Raw genomic sequence first — 8392 nt, forward strand, 5'->3', positions numbered from 1 at the left:
GAGCCAACAGCTGCGCCTTCTCGACTCGAGAGGCACAACTTGGTCTCCTAGGTTTGAGGCATCCCGCTCGAGCTCACCGATCCGCTTCTCGAGCCCTGCCTCCCTCAGTGAGGCCGTTGCTCTCTCGGCTTCCCACTCAGACCTGAGGACGCGGATAGTGTCTTCCAGCGCCGCTGCCCTCGCAAAAGACGCCACTCGGGACCCTTCGGCCCTCTCCAACTTGGCCGCCTTCTTTTCTAGCTCAACCACCTTCTCCGTCCACTCTACACTTAGATTGGAACCTCTAGTGGCATTCTGCTCAAGCTCGGTTCGCAAAGACAACACCTTCGCCTGAAGGTCCTCGCATTTTGCCACAACCCCTTTGCCCACCTCGAGCTCCTCGTCTTTGGCCCTAAGCAGCCCCTCGAGCTCGCTACACCTGCGGATAGACCGCATAAGATCCTCATCCCTTTTCTCCAACTCCTCCCTAAGGGATTGAGTAGTACTACCCGCCCTAAGTTGCGCATGCATCTCACGACACCTGTTGCGATACCGGCGATACTTCGTGGCCATTTTCAGAAACACTTCAGCCCACGTCTCAGCCCTATGAGCACTCTCGATCTCCAGCATGTAAGTCTAAAAAAAGGGGGAAGAATCAGTGAATGCAAATGGCACAAAACAAAGAAAATAGCAAAAGGAAACTCACCCTCAAGGCCATCCCAGCCACACCGCGTGACAAACCAGAATCACTGGTCTCCCGAAGAGACCCGCTTTTGGCGGCGGAGCACAGAAGGTCAAACTGGGGCACCAAGTCCACCGTGTCCTCCAACGGGTTAAAGTGTGACGGAATTTGAGCACACGGGTAGGGCCTTCCGCCCTCACATCGATGCTGGTAAAGCCTTCCGAACATACTCATGTCCTCCGGATCGATATCAGAATCGGATCCATAATCCTCTACCACTACGCCCTTCAACCTCTCATTAGCCGAAGATGGGGTACGGGCCTGTCGAGATGTCGATGGGCCGCTCAGAACAATCACGGCAGCCTCAGAACTCTGTCCCCCTACCGTAGTAGCCTCTTCCACGCCCGTAACAGGCATCGCCTCCACACCCAGGATGGCATCACCGCCGGCTTCAAACACCACCAAAATGGGGTCGCCCCTTGAGGGCGTTTCAGTCAAAGACGCCCCCTCCGACACTATCCTCCGCCACTTTGACGGAGCCTCTTTGCCATCACCATGAGAAAGTTCGACTGCCAAACGAACCATGGGTACCGGAGATTCCGACCGAGGAGCAGCCTCTGAACAACTAGATTTGGACGCGGACGCGATCTGTGGAACAGCCAGATTTTGAATGCCCTCATACGCAGTTGCCACTAGCACGGGCCAGGCAGAAGAGGCCGGCTAACGGAAAGCAAGGGTGGGAGCCCTCACCCTTCTCGCCCCTCTCCGACCTGCCAATGAAAGATTCGACCAAATGAAAATGTAAGGCAAAGAAAAATACAGAGCAAAGAACAAGATAACTAAGGCCGAGACAAGGCGACTTACCGACAGAAAGTTTGCGCCCAAACCTCTCGTGGAAGGGTGCCCATGCGCGAATCCCCATCGTATGAGGCAGAACCGAGCTCACTCACCCACGAATATCAGCAACTTGCGGAGGGGGTAGTCTCTCGGCTGCAAAAATGAAAATACTTAGCGGGATCACTAGAGGAAAACAACCAACAACCCTTTAAAGAAAACAAACCCCAAAAAAAATAGATGAAAAGAAAGGCCTACGGGAAAAATTCCACATCTCAGGGAACCCAGCGGGGTTAGACACCACGTGTTCGTGCGGATATAGAAGTAGTTCTCCCAGAAGCAGCGGTTGGTCTTGTCGCCCATCTTCACCACAAAGTTCGCACATCGAGCTCGCCAAAAGACGTCCCCTATAGGCGGAGGGACTAACTGTATGGGTTGAAATCTGACCAAACAAGAATCTGCGTGAAGAGGAGCGGCAAAGTCATTTGGGCCGAAGTCGTGTTTGTACAACGCTATAGCGACGAGCACCTCGGCTGAGGACGAGGTCGTGTACTCAGAATATTTCTGTGATGAGTTGGATGTTACGGTATTTCAGAGGGTCAATCTATAAAATAGTTAAATGGCTTAGGTACTCTGCTAAAGACCGTTATGTAAATGAGAATACCTAGTATATATACTAAGTGAGAGAATGAAGAAAGGGGGTCTGACACAAAATTCACACACATAGATAGACATATCTTGACAGATCAAAGAAGATCTTCATTTCAGGCTCCTCGTCAAGGAGAAAGGAGAGAGGAAGCTTAGATCCTCAATATCCATCACTAGTCTCACTAGATCAAAGTGTATGGGGGGTCAACCTTGTTCAAGAACGGTGACCTTTTTTCATCTATGTATTCTTTGTTATCATTTAATATTATGAAAATCACCATCCTTTCCTTACATAACGAGATTCAATCATTGTTATAGTTGAATCATATGTTCAGTTATGTTTGCTTATTCTTATCTTCTATCTTAGATCTAGGGTAAATTATCATTGGCTAGGATTTGCCTCAAATCTTCTTATTTAATTAGTTCAATAAAAAGTCTAAATCTTTTTGGTCGAACAATACAAAAATCACTAGGTGATTTCTTTCCATCTGTCGAAGCTTTGGTAGATTGAATTATTACTTGTGAGTGGTGGCAGATATCCCATAGAATTAGTCGAGGTGCGCACAAGCTGGCCCAGACACCACGATTATAAAAAAATGATGTATTCCATATGAGCATCCAGTCTCATCAACAACGTTGTATTGCTTGATTCTTGGGGGCAATATTTCCTACCCGATGCACATAAAATTTTTTGGAGATAAAATCAAATTCTTTAATTTCATAACCATCTGCGTATATGGATTTCATCGTTGTCCATAGTATAAAATTACTTATAGTGATTGTTTTCTGTCAATTTTGTGATTCAAGTGTATCCTAAATCCTAATATAAGTAATCTAATTCATGTGATCTATATGAGGCCATTAATTAGTCTTCCACATATATAGGGAACTTTTCAAAATGGATGTCTTTCAGTTCATTACCGAAAAAAGAAGGAGAAAGGAATTACTTGAATCCAGGGCAGACAAACATCTCATTACGTTTCATACTAGAGAAGGTAAGAGATCCAAGACTGAAAATTTTACTAATGGGATGTCACTAAATATTTTAATTTGGAACTTCAACCAAAATGGGAACAACTAGAGTCTTATCTAACCAAAATTTGTCTTTGAAGTTTGAAGTAAAAATAAACAGCTTTAAAATGTAACATCGGAAGGGGACTAGAAACCCCCCCCCTCTCTCTCTCTCGCCATGCTCCTGACGCACGGTGGTTAGCCTACGCCACTATGAATACCATGGGGCCCGGACGAGGCAGAGGAAGGGGAAGGGGACGACTAAAATCAGTACCAATTGTTTCGTTTGGGAGTGCAATTGGTGCAAGGATGCAGCCAGAGACATCCAAAGCAAACGCCCAAATTACAGAGGAGAACAATCCTGACTATACAAGCATTGCACGAGCTTCGATAGACCAGCTAGCTAGTGAAATCAGCACACAATTAGACCTAAAGGAAAATTCAGCAATAATACCAAAGGGATTGGGCTTAAGTACTGTAACCCTAATGGAGAAATCCAATAGAACAGTAACCCCATGGGAAGTGAGTTCACCAGTGGAGATTCTGAAGGAGGATTCAACTTCGAAGCGACCAATTTTGAAGAACCTAAGTGAGAAGGCCATGGATCTGGAAAGCACAAGCACAAATTCTATAGAGAATGCCCCAATGAAGGTACAATGAACAAGCCTATTTGCTAAAAACAGATGGGCAACTAATGGTTTGTCTCTCTCATACATTCCACCATAGATAGTGAATGGTCAACCCATGGCTCAACTAGTTAAATCTGAAGTAGATAAGGAAGATGAGAAGTGGAAAAGTGCGCTTATTATTTATGTAATAGGAGAGGTACCTGGTTTCAATGTGATGAGTCGATATGTAGGGAAAACTTGGGCAAATGTAGTTGTTCCGGATCTGTTTCTACATAAAGAGGGCTACTATGTGGTAAACTTTCAAAGTGTAAAGGACATGAAGGAAATCTTCTATGCAGGTCCGTACACTATCAGCAATAGACCTTTGATTCTGAAGGTTTGGACACAAAACTTTGATTTTAAAAAGGAATTCCTCACAAACATTCCTTTATGGGTCAAGTTTCCAAACTTTCCTATGTGATGCTAGAGTAGTGATTCTTTGAGTAGATTGCAAGTCTCATTGGTACACCAATTTTTGCAGATGAATGCACCTCAAAACAATCTCGGATTTCATTTGCTAGGATGTTGATAGAGGTGAATGCAACTAAGGCACTCCCTGAAGAAGTTGCTGTGATGGAACCAACATGGGAGGTTTTTCAGCAGAGCGTCACTTATGATTGGAACCTACTTTTTGTGACCAATTCCTCCAAGTAAGTCACTCATATAAAGTCCAATCACAACCTGGACAACAACATCCAGAAGTTCAGAGACAAAAAAGAGGCCCAAAAAGAGTGGAACAAGTTTGGAGAACTAAGAATTCAAGGGACAAACCTATCGAAGGCAATGGGCAGATGCAACAGAAGCAAGATCAAGGGATACAAGGCAATGATGTGCAAATAAAGATGCATACTCAACATCCTGCTATCCTTGAAGATGTAAATGCCCTGACAATTAAAGAGGATCCAATGGCAGAAGCTGCAAAGAGTAAAGGAAAGGCTGCAATACCCCAAAGTCATCCATTGGATTATAGTAACTTTCCACTGTTAGGGGCTACACCACTTAGAAATTCCTTTGAGATACTTAGTACAGAAGAGCAGAGAAGTGACAACGTCATGCCTCCAGATAAAGGGGGAGGGGCAAGTACCTCTCAATGACTTGGTGAATATGGAATGTGAGAGGCATTAATAAGAGGTACAAGCAAAAGGAGCTCATGAATTATCTCAAAAATGCCAAAATTAGCAGGATTAGTGGAGACTAGAGTTAAACAACGTAATGCACAGAAGATTCTTAACAGCATAGCCCCTGGTTGGGGATTCTATAATAACTATCAAGAGGCACCTAATGGTAGAATATTGTTAATATGGAATGAGCAAAGGTTCTCTGTAAACTTGTTACTAAGTACAGCCCAACCGATTTACTGCAAAGTTACAGACAAAATTACTGCAATTGAGCAACTAGCGACAATCATTTATGGCTTTAACACTATGGAGAAAAGACTATCCTTATGGGCTGCACTGAACACACTAGGGCCTTCGATCAACCTCCCTTGGTTGGTGAGTGAAGACTTTAATGTTGTACTCTACTCCACGGATAGAGTAGGAGGAAACCCCATCAGTGCTTCTGAGACCAAAGATTTTGAAGATTGTATACTCAACTTAGGCCTAAATGAGCTACATTGGAGTGATCAATGCTACACCTGGTCTAATAAACAACAGAGTCATGATAGAGTGTGTAGTAGAATTGATAGACCTTGGATAATGGAGACTGCTTGCTATGCTGGGGCCACATTAAAGTGGAATATGATGTTCCATTCATTTCAAATCATTCTCCAATGTTACTTCACTTGAAAACTATAACCAAATCACCCAAGACTCCTTTCAGATTCTTCAACATTTGGACTGAACATAGCCAGTTTGAGTCACTTGTCAAGGAGGTGTGGCAAAAACAATCGGACAACAATCATATGAAGAATATATGGATGACGCTGAAGGCCTTGAAACCTTTGCTTAAGAAGCTCAATAAATAGGAGTTTAGCTAGATCATACAGAAGGTTGAGGTTAGACAACAAATGAGAAGTATACAAGAACAACTAGCCAACAGTATACAGATGCCCTAGTGATAGAAGAAAAAGAAACAACTCATGACTTAGCTTTCTTCACAACAAGGAAGCTATATATAGCACTTAACTGTACTTCCCTCACATTGATACCTAAATTTGAGAATCCTCTCACAGTAAAAGAATATAGGCCAATTTCCTGCTGCACTGTCCTATATAAAATTATTTCAAAATTTTTAGCATCAAGATTGCAAAAAGTGATGCCTGATATTATTTGTGAAGCACAGGAAGGCTTCATATCATGGAGGAAAATAGGTGATAACATCATATGGTCTCATGAGCTAGTCCAGGCTTACAATAGGAAGCATGTGTCTCCTAGGTGTATGATCAAAATTAACCTTCAAAAAGCTTATGACACAGTTGAATGGTGTTATCTGGAGCAGGTATTGGAGGAATTAGCTTTCCCATAAAATTCATTGCTTGGATTATGGAATGCCTTAAGATAACGAACTACTCTATCTTGGTTAATGGTGAACCAACTAAACTTTTTGATGCTGCAAGGGGCTTGAGACAAGGGAATCCCATGTACTCTTTCTTGTTTGCTATAGCAATGGAGTATCTTAGTAGGCAATTGAACAACTTGATGAATGAAAAAACCTTCAGATTTCATCCAAAGTGTGCAAAGATGGGGATTATACATTTGTGCTTTGCAGATGATCTATTACTATTTGCCCATGGAGATGTAGGGTCTATGCACCACCTTCATCAGTATTTTTATCAATTCTCCTGTGCCTCAGGTTTACAAGCTAACCTAGACAAAAGTTTATTGTATTGTAGAGGAGTGATACAGGAAGAAAGGGACAAAATCTTTCAGTTGTTGGGTTATGTCAATGGGGACCTACCTTTCAAGTACTTGGGTGTACCTTTGTCAACTAAGAAGCTGACCATTGCACAATGGCAGCCTCTTATCCAGTATATTGTCAACAAAATCTCATCATAGACTGCTAGGAAACTATCCTACGCTGGAAGGATCCAACTGGTTAAATCAGTCATCTTTGGTATCCAAGCATATTGGTCTCAGCTTTTCATGATCCCCGCCAAGGTATTGGACATAATTGATGCATATTGTCGCAACTATGTATGGTCAGGTATCAATACTATAAATAGGAAGGCTTTGATAGCCTGGGAAAAGGTCTGTTCTCCTAAATCGTCAGGTGGACTTAACCTTATGAATCTACAACTTTGGAACAAGGCAACAGTAGTAAAAACCTGTTGGGACTTAGCACATAAAACTGACAGGTTATGGATTCGATGGATACATAGTTACTACATTAAGGGATATCAGTTTACTAGTGTGATGGATACATAGTTACTACATTAAGGAATATCAGTTTGCTAGTATGAAGGTGCCACAAAGTGCATATTGGATGATTCGGAAGATTTTTTATGCAAGAGATATGTAATGACCCGACTTGTCGTTTTAAAAATTAACGCTTTACTCAGTGACTTAAGGTCCCGAGCAAACTCGTAATATGCATTATGACTTGCGTGTGCGATCGAGTTTGATTTTCGGAAGATTCGGGATTAAATTGAAAGAACGATTCTCATTTTTGAAGCTTAAATGAAAAGAGTTGATCGGAGTTTGACTTTTGAGAAAACGACTTTGGAATGGAGTTTTGATGATTCCAATAGCTTCGTTTAGTGATTTTAGCATTAGGCGTGCGTCCGAAATTGGATTTGGAGGTCCTTAGAATAAATTGAAGAATTTTGACGAAAGTTGGAAAACAAATGGATTTCGGAAGTTTGACCAAGAGTTGAGTTTTTTATATCGGGATCGGAATCTGATTCTGGAAATTGGAACAGGTTTGTTAGTCACTTATGACTTGTGTGCAAAGTTTGAGGTCAATCGGACTTGATTTGATAGGTTTCGGCATCGAATGTAGAAGTTGAATTTTTTTTAGTTTCATTAGGCTTGAATTGGGGTATGATTCGTGTTTTTAGCGTTGTTTGATGTGATTTGAGGCCTCGACTAAATCCATAATATGTTTTGAGAATTGTTTGTGTGTTCGGACGCGGTCCCGAGGGGCTCTGGTGAGTTTTGGAGTAGTTTCGGATCATTTTAGGCCATTTTTAACTACTGGTTTTTGACAGCAGTGTGCAAAATTTCTGATGCACAGAGGTGACTTTGGAAACTTATATCTCGAAATCTATAAGGAATCTAGAAATTATCAAAACATAAAAGTTGCAGCCCTTTGATTGTGGTTTCTAGAAAAGTAAATCATTCATCATTTGGACATTTGTACAGAAAGTTATGGTCGATTGACTGAGGGCTGGTACTGCAGATTTTGGCTACAGCAGTGTGCATCATAGGGCTGACTTTGGGAGCTTATATCTCGCAATCTATAAGGAATTGGGAGATGAGCAAAACATGAAAGTTGTAGCCCTTGGTGTCTAGTTTTCATAAAATCAAACCATTTATCATTTGAACATTTGTACAGAAAGTTATGATCGATTTACTGAAGGCTGATACATCAATTTTTACCTAGAAATTTTGAGACAAGTCGCATTTCACAG

This window comes from Nicotiana attenuata, unplaced genomic scaffold, assembly GCF_001879085.1.
Source record: "Nicotiana attenuata strain UT unplaced genomic scaffold, NIATTr2, whole genome shotgun sequence".
Lineage (NCBI taxonomy): Eukaryota > Viridiplantae > Streptophyta > Magnoliopsida > Solanales > Solanaceae > Nicotiana > Nicotiana attenuata.